The sequence below is a fragment of the Hyaena hyaena genome, unplaced genomic scaffold, assembly GCF_003009895.1.
Source record: "Hyaena hyaena isolate Hyena2069 unplaced genomic scaffold, ASM300989v1 scaffold_32, whole genome shotgun sequence".
Lineage (NCBI taxonomy): Eukaryota > Metazoa > Chordata > Mammalia > Carnivora > Hyaenidae > Hyaena > Hyaena hyaena.
The window spans coordinates 140,896-157,167 of record NW_024080663.1 but is presented as its reverse complement, the minus strand read 5'-3'; positions in this window follow the sequence as shown (position 1 = coordinate 157,167).

Genomic DNA, 16,272 nt, shown 5'->3' with positions numbered 1-16,272 from the left:
AATTCTGATCTTTGAGAGGTAGACTTGCTCACGGTTGCCCAACTGGCAAGGGAAAGAGCTGATAATTGACATTAAGTCTGCTGACTCCAAAGCCTGGGCTTATAAACACAGCACCCAGTTGCAAGGGAGGGAGGAAACATGTATGGTGTGCAGTTTTAGAAGCAAAACTTGGCTCAGTGGGTGGGAGATAGATTTCAGTTTAATATGAGAAAGAACTCCTTCTCAATTATAGGTGCTCAAAATAGTAGGGGCTGTCTCAGGAAATTGTGATTTTCCTAACACTTGAGGAATTCAAGTAGGGTGTGGACGACTAACTCTGGAAAGGATGTCTGTATTATGTGGGAAGTTTTATCGGATCAACTCTGAGATGTCTTTCAAATAGAATTTCTAGGATTATATAATATTTCTTCTGCTTGGAGGTGACAAAACCTCCACTGGCCTGAGCTTATAACATTTCAAATGATTAGTCAGAAAGAATGTGTTTGGCAAAAACTTTATCCACACCAGCCAAAAAAGAAGCAAGCTTAGGCGATCAGGGATGTCCCTCCTTGGGCACTGGAACATGAATATGCCACATTCTTGGTGACCTTGCCTATTTATGCTGTTCTCTGTGGGTCTCCTCTTTGTTCCCTCCTCATCCTCAAACATTTTTATGGAATACAGGCTGAAAGAAGTACATCGTACTTAAAGTTACTCAGGCTAAATATCAGGGCTTTACATACTACTTAATTCACTTAAGAATTTTTATAAGCATAACACTTGAAGGCTTTTTTTTTTTTTTTTTGAGTTGAGCAGATAGAGAAGATTATTTGGATGAGAGATAAGCTACTGTTGGCTCCCATGTAAAGGCTACCTTTGATGAAAATTCCTGGTTGAGTTTCTTATGTGACAAAGTCCCAAGCAGATTTTAACCAAAGTCTACTTGTATGTTTAGACCTGGCACAGTAGAGTAACAGTCTGGCTCCTTTTACTGTTTTGACATCATGAGAGAGAAAGATTGAAATAATAAAAGTTGCCGATACAAAGCTTAGTACAGAGCTATTTTGGATTTGTTAGAGACTAATGATAGACTCTAGTATATATAACCTAAAATCTTTAGACACTGTGCTTTCCAATTTACTTGAACAAAAATTTGAAACTCCTCAACTTATAAGCACTGGAATTTCCTGGTATCAGAATATGGAAATGCTGCCACTTACCTTGTTTCACTAGGAGTGAATACAGCTTTCTTTATTATCTTCATCACTGTTACTGTCATTGTCACTACCGTCATTATCCTCATCATCATGAGCATCATCCAAAATTATCCACCAACAGCTCAACGCAGAGCATTGAGCTATGTATGAATTAGCTTTTACTATTTAACAAACTAACCCCAAATCTAACCTGTGGGTTAGCAATTTGGATGCAGTCATCTGAGTGTTTCTTCTTCTGGTCAGCTGAACCCGCTCTTGAGCCTGCGGTCAGCTGATGGCCCATGGTCCACACACCTGTCTGACATTTCACTAGCTGTTGGCTGGGCTAGCAGTTGGATGGCCAGGCTAGCCCAGGTTTGTTCACATGGTGGTGATCTCAGAGTCCAGGTTCCACTTCAGCTACATTTGCTTATGCACATTACATAAAAGCAAGTTACAGGACCAGTCCAGATGGAAGGAGTGAAGGAATAGAATGCATCTTTTGGTGGGAGTATCTTCAAAGTCACATTGCAAGAGTGTGGATACTGGCAGGGAAAGGACTTGTGGCCCTTTTTTGCAGTGGGCCACAATTGCTTGTATATCATCCTTGTTCTTAAGTGTCTTAAAATCTCACTGTGGAGCTAGAACATAGGTATGAGTAAATAACTAGCTCCCTTAAGTATATTGCCAACCAAGTAGAACAGAGTAGAGAAAGATCCATGAGGTACGGATGGTTTCACTAACAATGTGGGATTTAGAAGAATGTAGGTGAGGGAAGGGCATCACAAACACAGAGGAGGGTACCAAAGACATTGCATTCGTTTTGTATTGTTATCCCAAAAGTTACCAGAAGCTTTGTGGATTACACTAACTCAGGTTTATTATTTTACAGTTGTACTGTTCTGAAGTTCAATACGATCTCACCACGTTACAACCAAAGTGTTGGCAGCCTGTGTTCCTTTCTGGACACCGTAAGGGAAAATTCATTTCCTGCTCATTTGTGTTGTTGGCAGAATACAGCTCCTTGCAGTCATAGGACTGAGGTCTGTGTTTTCTTGCTGGCTGTAAACTGAGATCCATTCTTAGCTTCCAGAGGCTGCCACTGTCCCTGGCTCCTGGTCCCCTTCCTCCATCCTTAGAGCCATCAACGGTGGGTTTAATCCTTATTGTGTCTATCTATGACCTATCTTTCTGTCTTCTTGACACTTTTTAAGGACTCGTGAGATTAGATGGGGCCCACCCAGATAATTCAGGATAATCTCCTCATCTCAAATTCTTAATTTTTTTACATATTTGTTTTTGAGAGAGAATGAGAGAGGAGAGAGACAGAGACAGAGACAGAGAGAGTGAGTAGGGTAGGGGCAGAGAGAGAGAGAGAGAGAGAGAGACAAATCGAAAGTAGGCTCCAGGCTCCAAGCTGTCCGCACGGAGCCAGACGTGGGGCTTGAGCCCATGAACCACCAGATCATGACCTGAGCCGAAGGTGGACATTTAACCAACTGAGCCACCCAGGCGCCCCACCTCATTTCAAATTCTTGAACTTTAATCTTAATACAAAGTCCCTTTTGTCTTATAAAGTAACATATTTACATGTTCCAGGAAATAGGACAGGGCATCTTTGGGGGGGTCATTACTCTGCCCACCAAATACATGGGAACAAGATCGTACATGGTATGACTGATTGCAAAGAAAAAGTCAAATCAGGGAGACAAGGGTAGAAGGTAAAATCGAACCGTTCTAATCACATTCCTTCTAATCCTATTTTGGGTCTAATTTTATGACTGACTTATGCCTTCCTTGACTGAACATAAAAATCTTAGGAATCTTTAGTGATTCTGAAAATTTTTTTCATATCCTTGTTAATCAAAAAATGTACACCAAGTTTTAATTTTTAGTGTTTGTATTATAAAACAATATTTTTAAAAATATAAAATTATAGAGGGCACTTGTCAGTTAAGCTCTGGACCTTGGCTCAGGTCATGATCGCAAGGTTTGTGAGTTTGAGCCCCGCACAGGGATCTCTGCTGTCAGTGCAGAGTGCGCTTTGGATTCTCTGTCTCCCTCTCTCTCTGTACCTCCTCTACTTGCACTCTCTCTTTCAAAAATAAACATTAATAAATATTGGGGTGCCTGGGTGGCTTAGTCGGTTAAGTGTCCGACTTTTGCTTAGGTCGTGATCTCGCAGTTCGTGGGTTCGAGCCCCGCGTCGGGCTCTGTGCTGACTGCCAGCTCAGAGCCTGGAGCCTGTTTCAGAGTCTGTGACTCCCTCTCTCCCTGACCCTCCCCTGCTCACGCTGTCTCTCTCTCTCCTAGAAATAAATTTAAAAAAAAATTTAAAAAAACACAAAAATAAACATTAATAAATATATATGTAAAATTATACTTCAAACATTTCAACATATGTAAAAAGCGAAACCTCCACTCCAGGCATCAGCTTGCCTGATCTACAGGCCCCCCATTGTCTTTCCATTCCCCTACACCCAGAAATAGATTCTCTCTGTGCCAATGTCACGTTTAACTGACAATTTTGGCCTCGTCTATATCATTTGTTAAAGCAGGAAGTGATCTGACTGATACAAAGCACACTCTCATCTTTAAGACCTTACATAAACTGCATTTATTTTGTGGAATCTTGCAGCTCATTTTTATATGGCACAAGCATATTTACAAATATAGCTTAAAAATCTATATTTATATGATGTCAATTTCTTATTACCCGGTTGCATCACCTTGGAACTAGACTCATCATCAAATCTTTGTTTTGTTCTCTATGGGCTGAGTTTCCTCCACAAGTTTGAGTTTGTAGTGTCTTTACAAAAAGTCGGAAGGACCATCCCTATTCTGAGGAATAGCATCTAGTGGCCCAGTAAAGGCTCTTTGAACCCCTGAGCTGAGGTGGAGATTAAAGGAGAAATGTTCTTTGTCTTAAAGATTGTTTTCTTTCTTCATAAAAGCAAGCCTTACTTTACTCCGAAAAATGTTAAGAACAAGAGAACTCATTTGCAAAGATGAAAACCTGAAAGCATAAAGGAACGGTAATTTGCTGTAGCTAAAAATAGACCCCACCTTGATGCATTTACATCAGGTGGGCTGTGAGCAGCGCCGTCCAAGCTTCATCTGCAAAGGGATGACGTCAGAGCCGGCAGTCAAGAGTCAGATTCAGGCGGTTTTAATGTGCTTTACTTCTAAGTGGAACACATTTTAGTGAGTTCTTCTTTAGACTCTCCCTACAGACATAAGGGGAGACATAATTATTCCATTTTTGGTTCCAGTCATTTATCGTGGCATAATATCGCTACATATGCCTATGCAGACTATACAGTCGCAGTCCTTGCCTCCGGGGGACTTGGGCCGTGGGGGGAGGAGGAGAGAAACATAAAACAAATAATTATACATTCTTTTATTAACTGCTGGGATAAATGACAAATGGCTGGGATAAGTGCCATGAACACTTATAAAAGGAAGAACTAAATTAGTTTGGGTGTCAATAAACCCCTAAGAGCGTGGTGTTTAAAAGACCAGAACAAGGAGTAGAAGTTAATCAAGTGATGCTGGTGGGGAGCCAGATGAGAGGGACATGAACTCCAGGTACCCACCAGGCAGCAATCTGCATACTCTGGGCTGAAGGTCATATTTCCACTTTTCACTTAACTTCCATCCTTTACCTGGAAATGGGAGACCCAGAAGATTCCCAAGCGTCTTTCCAGGTGAAGGGAGACATTCCTCCCTGGAGAGCCTCCTGACAGAAGCAGGAAGAGATCCCTTGTGCCACTCTGTTAAATTGCTTACATCATCACTATTTTTTATTTTTTAAAAATGTTTATTTATTTATTGAGAGAGCGAGAGAGAGAAAGCAAGCAGGGTAGGAGCAGAGAGAGAAGTAGAGAGAATCCCAAGCAGGCTCTGCTGCACTGCCAGTGCAGAGCCTCCCACAAGACTTGTACTCACAAACTGTGATATGACCTGAGCCCAAATCAGGAGTCAGACACTTAACTGATTGAGCCACTCAGGTGCCCATCACTATTTTTTCAGAGAACAGTTTTTATTTTAAAAAGATGAGAAGTACAGAGATAATATCTTAAATCAAGTGTTCAATTCCAATAAACATTCACATTAAAATATATATATATATATATTTTTAAACCAATATTTGCTGTGATTGCTCACCTAGCCTATACTACACTTCAACTCAATGGCCACATCCTGAAACTTGTTATTGCCTGGAATAAAATCTTACCATTCAAAGGAGCTCCTCTTTGGGTATTATGCTAAATGAAATTAGTTAGAGAAAGACAAATATCATATGACTTCACTCATATGAGGATTTTAAGATACAAAACAGATGAAAATTAGGGAAGGGAAGCAAAAATAATATAAAAACAGGGAGGGGGACAAAAACACAAGAGACTTTTGCATATGGAGAACAAACAGAAGGTTGCTGGAGGGGTTGTGGGAGAGGGATGGGCAAGGGGCATTAAGGAATCTACTCTTGAAATCATTGTTGCCCCATATGCTAACTAACTTGGATGTAAATTAAAAAATAAATAAATTATTACAAAAAGAAGCTCCTCTTTGACCATAATCTTATGTCATTCCAGATTTCTCCTTGGACACTCTGTCTATACAAGTTCTTTGATTTTATTAAAACTTCCCTCCATTCCTGGAACTCTCCATATTTTCCCAACAGCGTTCTCTTCCTCCCTCAATTTCTTTCTGATCCAGCTTTGATGGATGGACAACATCCATCACTTCAAACCCCCTTGACAACACCCTCATCTCAGCTTGACCCATGTACTCCTTTGTGGCTCAACTGGCATGAACCCAACCATGCCATCCAAATGTTGGCTTTCAACAGCCCTGTATGAAGGTTGGCAAATGTTCACAGATGGAATCACACCATCATAAGATGAATGCTATTACAAATCCATAATCTTCAGGTCTGAGTCAACTATCAGACTGACGAGGCAATCTATTTTTCCAATGTCAGCCTTCTTCAGATCTCCCACGTCACCTTCCTATTTGTTCTAGGCATCTTTTTTTTTTTTATTTTTTTTATTTATTTGTAGGAGAGAGAGAGAGAGACAGCGTGAGCAGGGGAGGGTCAGAGAGAGAGGGAGTCGCAGACTGAAACAGGCTCCAGGCTCTGAGCTGGCAGTCAGCACAGAGCCCGACGCGGGGCTCGAACCCACGAACCGCGAGATCATGACCTAAGTGAAAGTTGGACGCTTAACCGACTAAGCCACCCAGGCGCCCCTGTTCTAGGCATCTTAAGGGGACTCTTGCTCTCTGCCAATCATTTCTACTCCTGCAAGTGCAATGAGTTTTCTTAAACTTAAACCTGATCATTGTGTTTCTCAGGCAAAACACTTTGAGTACTATCCACTTGCTGCCTGAATTCCGAAGGCCTTAGCATGACTTACAAAGTTCTTCATGATCTGGTTCCTTCTCAAGCCTCTTTTTCTCACCACCCAGCACATGCTTTGCCCACCATGGCTCGGTCACATGGAACTGATGACATTCCCTAGAATGACCAGTTCTCTCCCTAGCCACCCGAACATCACAACTTATATCATTCATTTAGAAATCAGGCAATTCCTCCCTCCTTCTCTACATTTTCTGGCTTTAGGAAATTGTCTCTGACCTCCTGAAACTGAGTTAGGTACCCTCCCTACATGCTCTCATAGTTCCTTGGGTTTAAGCTGTAACTCCTACCTTGCTGCTTAGCAATATTTTTTGTTTACTGTTCTGTATGCTTCCTTAGGCCATAAATTCATGAAAGGCAAGGGCCAAGGCTTGCTCAATGACACATCACCTACTACATAATAGACACTAGATAAATACTAGAAGCATGAAAGAGAGTCGGTTGATACTGGGATACTGATCTCTTTCTTCACTGAAGCCATGTCATCAGGTAAGTTTCTGCTCCCCCTTCCTGTGTGTGTCTTCAGCCCGGTTCCTTCACACCAGGACTTCAATATGTTCAAGCTGATTCCATGGCAAAGAAAGTCTTTCGTATTAAGATATCTCCATTTAGCTACTGCTTTATTTCTCTTCTTACCTTTGTTGCCAAGCTTCTTGAAAGAGGTATTTTCTCTTGCTGTCTCTCCTTTCTTTTGTTCACCCAACCCACTTTTTGTTCCTTGATTTACCAGACTCTCTTGCTTACCAATGACATCTTTGTTGCTAAATACAGTGATCATTTATCTCACTTAAACTCTCTGAAGCATGTGCGCTGTTGCCATACTTTGTTGCCATTCCTTCTGCTCTGTCCTTGTCTCCTTGGTGACTCCTCCTTTGTCTGCCCAACCCTTAAATACAGGTTCTCACAGTGCTTTTAGTCTTGGCCCGCTTACATTCTCAGGGCAGACAATCTCCTTGAGGGATATTATCCATTTCAGTGATTCAAGCAACCATTCCACATCCTGCTGAGCTTAGCCCAGATGCCTCTCCCCCAGAATTTTAAATCTCTATTTACAATTGATACTGACTACACGTGCTTGGATGTTCGCCAATCCTTAAATTCAAATTATCCAAATCTGATATAGGGAAAATTCCTCCCCAAACTATACTTTCTATATTTTCATCTTCAATAAATAATAGCACAGCTATTAACTGCTCATTCTCCTTCACCTTCTATTCCTGTTTCCACAGTCTCCAAGATTTGTTTATCCCCTCCCCCACCAAATTATCTCTCTTCCCCCCCCCCCACCGTGGTTTCCATCTCTCTAATGAAATCACCCATCTGATTTGCATGTTGCCCATCTTTTCTAGTAGAGACTTGAGCATCTTAACAATTAAATTTTCAGTTGCAGCATTGCTTTTGTCTCTTGGCAGTGTGTAGTTTTACCTATGCTTCATAATTTTTCTGTTGAAAGCTGTAAGACAGGAGATGCTGAGGCAGATTGGCTTATACCTGGAAATGAGCATATCTTTCTGCTAGGCCTTTGGCATGGGGATGTGAATTAATTTAGTTAGGAGTTAAGCTAGGTTTGAGGCCTGCTGTTCCTGCAGTTACCCTCTGCCCCACAGACTTCCAATTCCTCTAGTGATACCTGTGTTTCCGGTGGGGCTGCTTTTTTGGTAGGTTTTCACAATGTTTGCTGCATCCTCAGCTTCGGGTTCTCCATCTGCACTCACGGGCGGGCCTATCTCCACACCCCTGCAACTCTCCAGTGGTATTCCGCTGTTCCTTGTTACTCAACGTAACAAACTTGAATGGGAGGTGAGGGGAGTTTCCTGTTCTGCTGAGTAAGGTTCAGTTTTCAGCAGGTTCTATGTCCCTGGGTCTTGGGGATGCCATCTTTCCAGTGCGCCTACCTCTTCCCTAATTGTCATTCTCGGGGGCTCCTTCCCTTTACCCTGGAGTAGAGAGTTTCTCCTATAGCCTTTCCCAACTGCAGTGTGCTTTTGCCAGAGCCCTAAGGGCGACATTCCTTCCTATCCCCTGGGACACTAGGAACTGTCAGCTATTTTTCGCTTATTCCTTTACCTTTGATTGTTCTTCTTTCCTGACTTCTGTTCCACGCGGTTTCAACAAGCTCACATCTTTGTCCTGACAGCCAAACTTATTAAGTGAGTGGTCTGCACTCCCCGAATCCACTTTCTCCGCCTTCCCTCACTCCCAACACTTTCCAATCTGGCCTCCACTATTCCTGTGACATTCCTCTTGTCAAAGTTTCCAGTAACCTTGTCACGTAATCAAATAGACTGTTGACTGTTTTATCTTGATTGGTCCATGGTCAGTGTTTGGCACTGTTGACTGTGATCCTCACAGACTATACTTGACTTTCTGCACCTTTCCCAGAACATCTCTGCAAAATAATGACTGAGAAGTGGGAAAACAAGTGTCAAAAGTGTAACCAAGCCAGTCACACTTCAGTAAGCAAACATTATAGTCAATTACTTATAATGCTGCGTAAATTGTTCTTAAAAATTAAAGATGCAGATGATTGGAAGCATCTGGCTGTAATAAGTAAGTACTACATGGTGAAGTCCAAATGGGAGGGCTTGCTGTATTTATAGCTACTCTCATCTATTCATCATTCATATCTATTACGTTGATTTGAAATTTGAATTTGAAATTCTGATTTAATGTGCTTTATTTGTAGTTTGAGTTAATGTGGAGTTAAAGTCTTATATGTTCTCCAACCCTGAGACAGTGCGTTAAGTTTCAAACATGATCTCTTTGCCCGCGAATTCTTCTGAAGCTTTATGACTCCTAATCACTAGGAATTCTTTCTGAATGCTAGTGACCAGAAAATAATATTTCATTGAGCAAAGCTGCCATTATTTGTTCCTTTGAACACCAATGAGCACAAACTGCTTCAGCACATAAAGATATCGTTTCTGACAAAGAAGATAATAGAACGGTTTCATGTTGAATGCAAATTAAAATATAACTTGACAATACCATTATTCTTTCTTCTGTGAGTTAATACCTAACAACAACAACAACGACAACAGCAACAAAGACAGGTGGGACAGGGATTAAAAGCACAGGCTTTAGAGTCCAGGAGTCACTGGCTTCAGCACTTACTGTGTGACGTTAGGGAAGTTACTTAACATGTCTGAGCCTCATTTTCTAATTTGTAAAAATAGTACTTCATAGGATTTTTATAGTGTGCAAATAATAATTTTGCCCAGTGCCTGACATACCATAAGCACCAAATAAATTGGTTTCTTTTTAGTGTTGAATAATAGTCAATTGTTTGTGTCATAGTTCATCCACTCACCTACTGAAGGACATCTTGGTTGCTTCCGAGTGTTGGCAATTATGAGTAAAGCTGCTTATAAACATCTGTGTGCAGGTTTTTGTGGACTTAAGTTTTCATCGGCGGACATAAGTTTTCATCTGCTGAGCATAAATACAAGAAGTGTTAAGCCTGACCATTGAGAGGGCTTACACAGGATCCAAACCCACTGCACAACAGTGGGAAGAAAGCAATTATCACCTTTATCCTATTCTAGGCAGCATGGTGGCTTAGCGCGATCCTTTTTAAAGGTTAAGAAATCAAAGCTCAGTGAAGTTGTCAGGAAGCTAGTAAGTTCAAATTCATGTTCACTGACTCCAGACGCAGTGCTCTGAAACTTCGGTAAAATGGCAAGAAATATTTGTCACATCTGGCTTCATTTTGTGATGTAACGTATTAGTCCATTTGCACAATCTTACTGAAACAACAAAAAGCTTCATGGCAGTTTTGATGGGCCTAAGCTGGGAAATAAAAATAATTCTGAGATTTGAACTCTGGATGAACTTCACATATTTTTAGCAGGCTTTTGTGGGTATTTAGCAGAGCCTGTTACTGTTTTTGATTAAGACTAGAATTTCATTTGCATTTTGGATGGTAAAAATGTATTTTCGTAATTTCTTCCTCCTCCCACCCCTCCCCCCTCATTGCCGCCCATCTTCTGCGCAATAATTCTTTCATGGTAGATGCTATGGGTTACTTGGCCCGAGTCCATACCTGTTCTAGGCTGTGGCATGAGCGGCTCCCGCAGCGATGTGCCAGTTGGCTGGCCGTCCCTCAGAGACCTTCCCACATAGATTAGTTTCAGATGGAGCACTGTAAGTGCAGGCTCTGGTTGGAGGAAAGTTGTAAATAAAAGTGGCAGCCTGTAATTTCCCCCTGTGTTTTGTTTTGAGATTTGCAAGTAGGTTATGTGAAAGGGTTCCTTTACTTCCTTTTCAAGGGTAGCTATGCTCTCCTTAACAATGTTATTTTTTCAACTGCGTTCCTTATCACAAGTGCTGTTTGCATATCACTTTAGCAGTAAAGTAACTTCACTAATATTTGCACTTTGGGAAAAGAAAGTCTGTGCTTTTATTGGTGTATAAAAATAGGCATTAGCTTATAGTATTGAAGGATGCAGAAAGTCAGATTCTTTATGTAGAGAAGGAACCTCATAACGAAGGTTATAACATGGTTACACACACACACACACACACACACACACACACACACACACACACGTGTGATGGACAGTCATAGGTTAAGGCAAATTAAGCAATTGCCTATACCACATCCTGCTAGACCTTAAGAATACTCACTTCCTCACTATGGAAATACCGACTTTTGATTGTTGCCTGTGGACATGTCACATTTTATTTATATGAATACAATTTAGGTAAATTTTATCACATAAAGGAAAGTGACTTTTTCAGTTGTTTTTTAAACTGGAGACATTGTGTTTTGGGATTTTCACTGGGAAATTCAATGGAAGTGAATATTACAGTACTCATTTAAAATAAATAGATAAGAAATTCTTTATCTAGAGAGAATACAAGTGTTTCTTATAGAACTGGATCTCTCTTACAAATGTGACTGCCAAGCCACTATTTAGACCAATCAGATCCCACAGGAATAGTAGCATCGGAGTTTGTCATTTTCCAGATGCATTGCTCACCCCAGAGATGGTGGTTTGCCACAATTACTGAAACTCAGTAACTCAAGTATAAGAGTAGCTTTGTAAACACATTAAATCCAATGAAACCCATTCAATCAAATCATATTGAATTAAGTAAAATTGTTCCCAGTTAGTAACTAATAGTCAACAATAAGGACACAGTTACTAAAAAGATGTTCAGAAAGAGGTGAACATGACATGAACATGACACGTAATAAGACAAAAAAAGGAAAGAAAAAGTAAAACTGTTTACAGTTTACATGACTTTTTTTTGCAACTCAATACTTTAATAAAATCCGCATACATATAGCACATGTAATGCCAGCATCTAAGCTCATACAATAAGCAGTTACTATAGCTACAGGGACTTGGGTTTCAATCTTTACATTCAGCAAGCTTAAATCCATTCTTACATGATATTTGAAATCTTATTTATTCATTGAAAATATTACTTGCTTATAGAACTTGTTCTAATGCTATTGCTGAATATACAAAACACTGATTATGCCAATACAACAAAGATAATCACATTTGAGGATTGCAATATGCCAGAAATTCACTGAAAAACAATACACACAATTAAACAAAACCTCATGCAACAAACATCTGAGAGTTTAGACACTTCAAATCAGTGTTTCAAAGTGTTTCATTAATAACTTAAGACAATCAAAACCTTGTTATTATTTAATTCTAAGTTGCCAATTTTGTTTTTACTAAGATTGGAAAGCTATAACTACACTGCCAATACCAGGCCTGCTTAATTGACTTAAGAGTTTAGTGTGGTTTAACATTGAAAACTTGTGCTACCCTGAAATATGTAATTTCATGAATATGGTAACATTAGACATTCACGATTATCTTTTGGTCAAGTTTCCTTAAACTTTTAAAGACTAACATTTAGGCTTATAAAAATAAATATTTGTCAAGATGGTCAATAAATATTACATAAAACTAACAGCAAAGTGTATCAAGGAATCTGAAAGAATTCCCAAAGAATTGGCAAAACAAAACCAAAAACTCCTGGAACTAACAAGTGATTATTGTAAGGTTGCAAGACACAAGGTTAAAATACAAAGTCAATTGTTTTCTTATAAAGTAAAAATGAACTATTGGAATTTGAAACTAAAACACAGCACTACATATATTAGCACTAAAAAATGAGAAAACTTAGGTATAAATCTAAAAAAACCCTGATGAAGGAAATCAAAGATCTAAATAAATAGAGAGATATTCCATATTCATGAATAGGAAGACTCACCATTGTCAAGATATTAGTTCTTCCCAGCTTGATCTATAGATTCAATACAACCTTCTCACACCCCTAAATCCCAGCGATTTATTTGGTGAACATTGACAAACTGGTTGTAAGGTTCATCTGGGAAGGCAAAAGACCAAGAATAACCAGCACATTCTTGAAGAACAAAGTTGGAAGGCTGACGCTATGCAACTTCAAGTCTTCTTCCTATAAAGTGACAGACAGCAATTGAGACAAAATTGGTATTGGGGAAAGAATAAACAAATACATCACTAAAACATAAAAGTGTCTAGGACTAGATCCACACAAATATAGTCAAATGATCTTGGCAAAAGAGCAATGACAATTCGATGGAGAATGGATAGCATTTTCAACAAATGGTGTTGGGATAATTGATAATCTACAGGCAAAAACATTTTTGTCTAGACACAAGGCTTTAAAAATTTTTTTTTCTTAGTTTATTGTCAAGTTAGTTTCCATATAACACTCAGTGCTCATCCCAACAAATGCCATCCTCCATGCCCATCACCATCCTTCCCCTCTCCCCCACCCCCATCAGCCCTCAGTTTGTTCTCAGCATTCAAGGGTCTCTCATAGTTTGCCTCCCTACATCTCCCCCACTATTTTCCCCCTTTCTTTTTCCCCATGGTCCTCCGTTAAGTTCCTCCTAATCCACCTATACGTGAAAACATATAGTATCTGTCCTCTGCCTGACTTATTTCCCTCAGCATAACACCCTCAAGATCCATCCATGCTGCTAGACATGGCCAGGTTTCATTCTTTCTCAATGCCATGTAATATTCCATCGTATAGATAAACCACATCTTCTTTTTTTTTTTTTTTTACAAATAGTTTATTGTCAAATTAGTTTCTACATAACACTCAGTGCTCATCCCCAAAGTGCCCTCCTCCATGCCCATCCCCCCTCCCCCCCACATCCATCAGTCCTCAGTTTTTGTCAGCATTCAAGAGTCTCTCATGGTTTGCCTCTCTCCCTTTCCCCCACCATTTCCGCCCTTCTTCTCCCCCTTGTTCCTAAACCACATCTTCTTGATCCATTTGTCCGTTGATGGACACTTAGGCTCTTTCCATGTTTTGGCTATTGTTGAGAGTGCTGCTATGAACATTGGGGTACATGTGCCCCTATGCATCAGCACTTCTGTATCTCTTGGGTAAATTCCTTGCAGAGCTATTGCTGGGTCATAGGGGAGTTCTATTGTTAATTTTTTGAGGAACCTCCACACTGTTTTGCAGAGGGGCTGCACCAGCTTACATTCCCACCAACAGTGTAGGAGGGTGCCCGTTTCTCCACAACCTCGCCAGCATCTATAGTCTCCTGATTTGTTCATTTTCACCATTCTGACCAGCGTGAGGTGGTATCTCAATGTGGTTTTGATTTGTATTTCACTGATGATGAGGGACGTTCAGTATCATTTCATGTGTCTGTTGGCCATCTGGATGTCCTCTTTGGAGAAGTGTCTGTTCATGTCTTCTGCCCATTTCTTCACTGGATTGTTTGTTTTTTGGGTGTGGAGTTTGGTGAGTTCCTTATAGATTTTGGATACTAGCCCTTTATCTGATATGTCATTTGCAACTATCTTTTCCCATTCTGTCAGTTGCCTATTGGTTTTATGGATTGTTTCTTTTGCCATGCAGAAGCTTTGTATCTTGATGAGGTCCCATTAGTTCATTTTTGCTCTTGATTCCCTAGCCTTTGGGGCTGTATCAAGTAAGAAATTGCTGCGATTGAGGTCAAGGAGGTTGTTTCCTGCTTTCTTCTCTAGGGTTTTGGTGGTTTCCTGTCTCACATTCAGATCCTTTATCCATTTTGAGTTTACTTTTGTGTATGGTGTGAGAAAATGATCTAGTTTCATTCTTCTGCAAGTCGTTGTCCAGTTCTCCCAGCACCATCTATTAAAGAGGCTGTCTTTTTTCCATTGGATATTCTTTCCTGCTTTGTCAAAGATTAATTGGTCATACGTTTGTGGGTCTAATTCTGAGTTCTCTATGCTATTCCATTGGTCTATGTGTCTGTTTTTATGCCAAAACCAAAATTACAAAAATTACCAAAAATTAATTACCAAATTACCAAATTAATTACCAAAATTACAGCTTTGGTAAAGGCTAAAGTCTGGGATTGTTATGCCTCCCATTTTGGGTTTCTTCTTCAATATTACTTTGGCTATTCAGGGTCTTTTGTGGTTCCATACAAATTTTAGGATAGTTTGTTCTAGTTTTGAGAATAATGCTGGTGCAATTTTGATTGGGATTGCATTGAATGTGTAGATTGCTTTGGGTAGTAATGACATTTTAACAATATTTGTTCTTCCAATCCATGAGCAAGGAATGTTTTTCCATTTCTTTGTGTCTTCTTCAATTTCCTTCATAAGTTTTCTGTGGTTTTCATCATACAGATCTCTTATATCTTTGGTTAGGTTTATTCTTAGGTATTTTATTGTTTTTGTGTAATTATGAATGGCATCAGTTTCTTGATTTCTCTTTCTGTTGCTTCATTATTGGTGCATAAAATCGCAACCAATTTCTGTACATTGATTTTGTACCCTGCAACTTTGCTGAATTCATGGATCAGTTCTAGTAGGCTTCTGATGGAGTCTGTCGGGTTTTCTATGTAGAGTATCATGTCGTCTGCGAAAAGTGAAAGTTTGACTTCTTCTTTGCCAATTCTGATGCCTTTGATTTCCTTTCGTTGTCTGATGGCTGATGCTAGGACTTCCAGCACTATGTTAAACAACAGTGGTGAGTGTGGACATTCCTGTCGTTTTCCTGATTTCAAGGGGAAAGCTCTCAGTTTTTCCCCATTGAAGATGATGTTAGTTAACATCATAGATGGCTTTTATGATGTTTAAGTAAGTTCCTTCTATCTCGACTTTCTCAAGGGTCTCTATTAAGAAGGGATGCTATATTTTGTCAAATGCTTTTTCTGCATCTATCGACAGGATCATATGGTTTTTATCTTTTCTTTTGTTAATGTGATGTATCACATTGATTGATTTGCAAATATTGAAGCAGCCTTGTAACCCAGGAATGAATCCCACTTGATCTTGGTGGATAATTCTTTTTATGTGCTGTTGAATTCGATTTGCAAGTATCTTGTTGAGGATTTTTGCATCCATATTCATCAAGGATATTGGCCTGTAGTTCTCTTTTTTTGGTGGATCTCTGTCTGGCTTGTGAATCAAAGTGATGCTGGCTTTGTAGAATGAGTCCGGAAGTTTTCCTTCAATATCTATTTTTTGGAATAGCTTGTGAAGAATGGGTATTAATTCTGTTTTAAATGTCAGGTAGAATTCCCCAGGAAGCCATCTGCCCCAGGGCTCTTATTTGTTGGGAGATTTTTGATAACTGATTCAATTTCTTCACTAGTTATGGGTCTGTTCAGATTTTCTATCTCTTCCTGTGTGAAATTTGGTAGTGAGT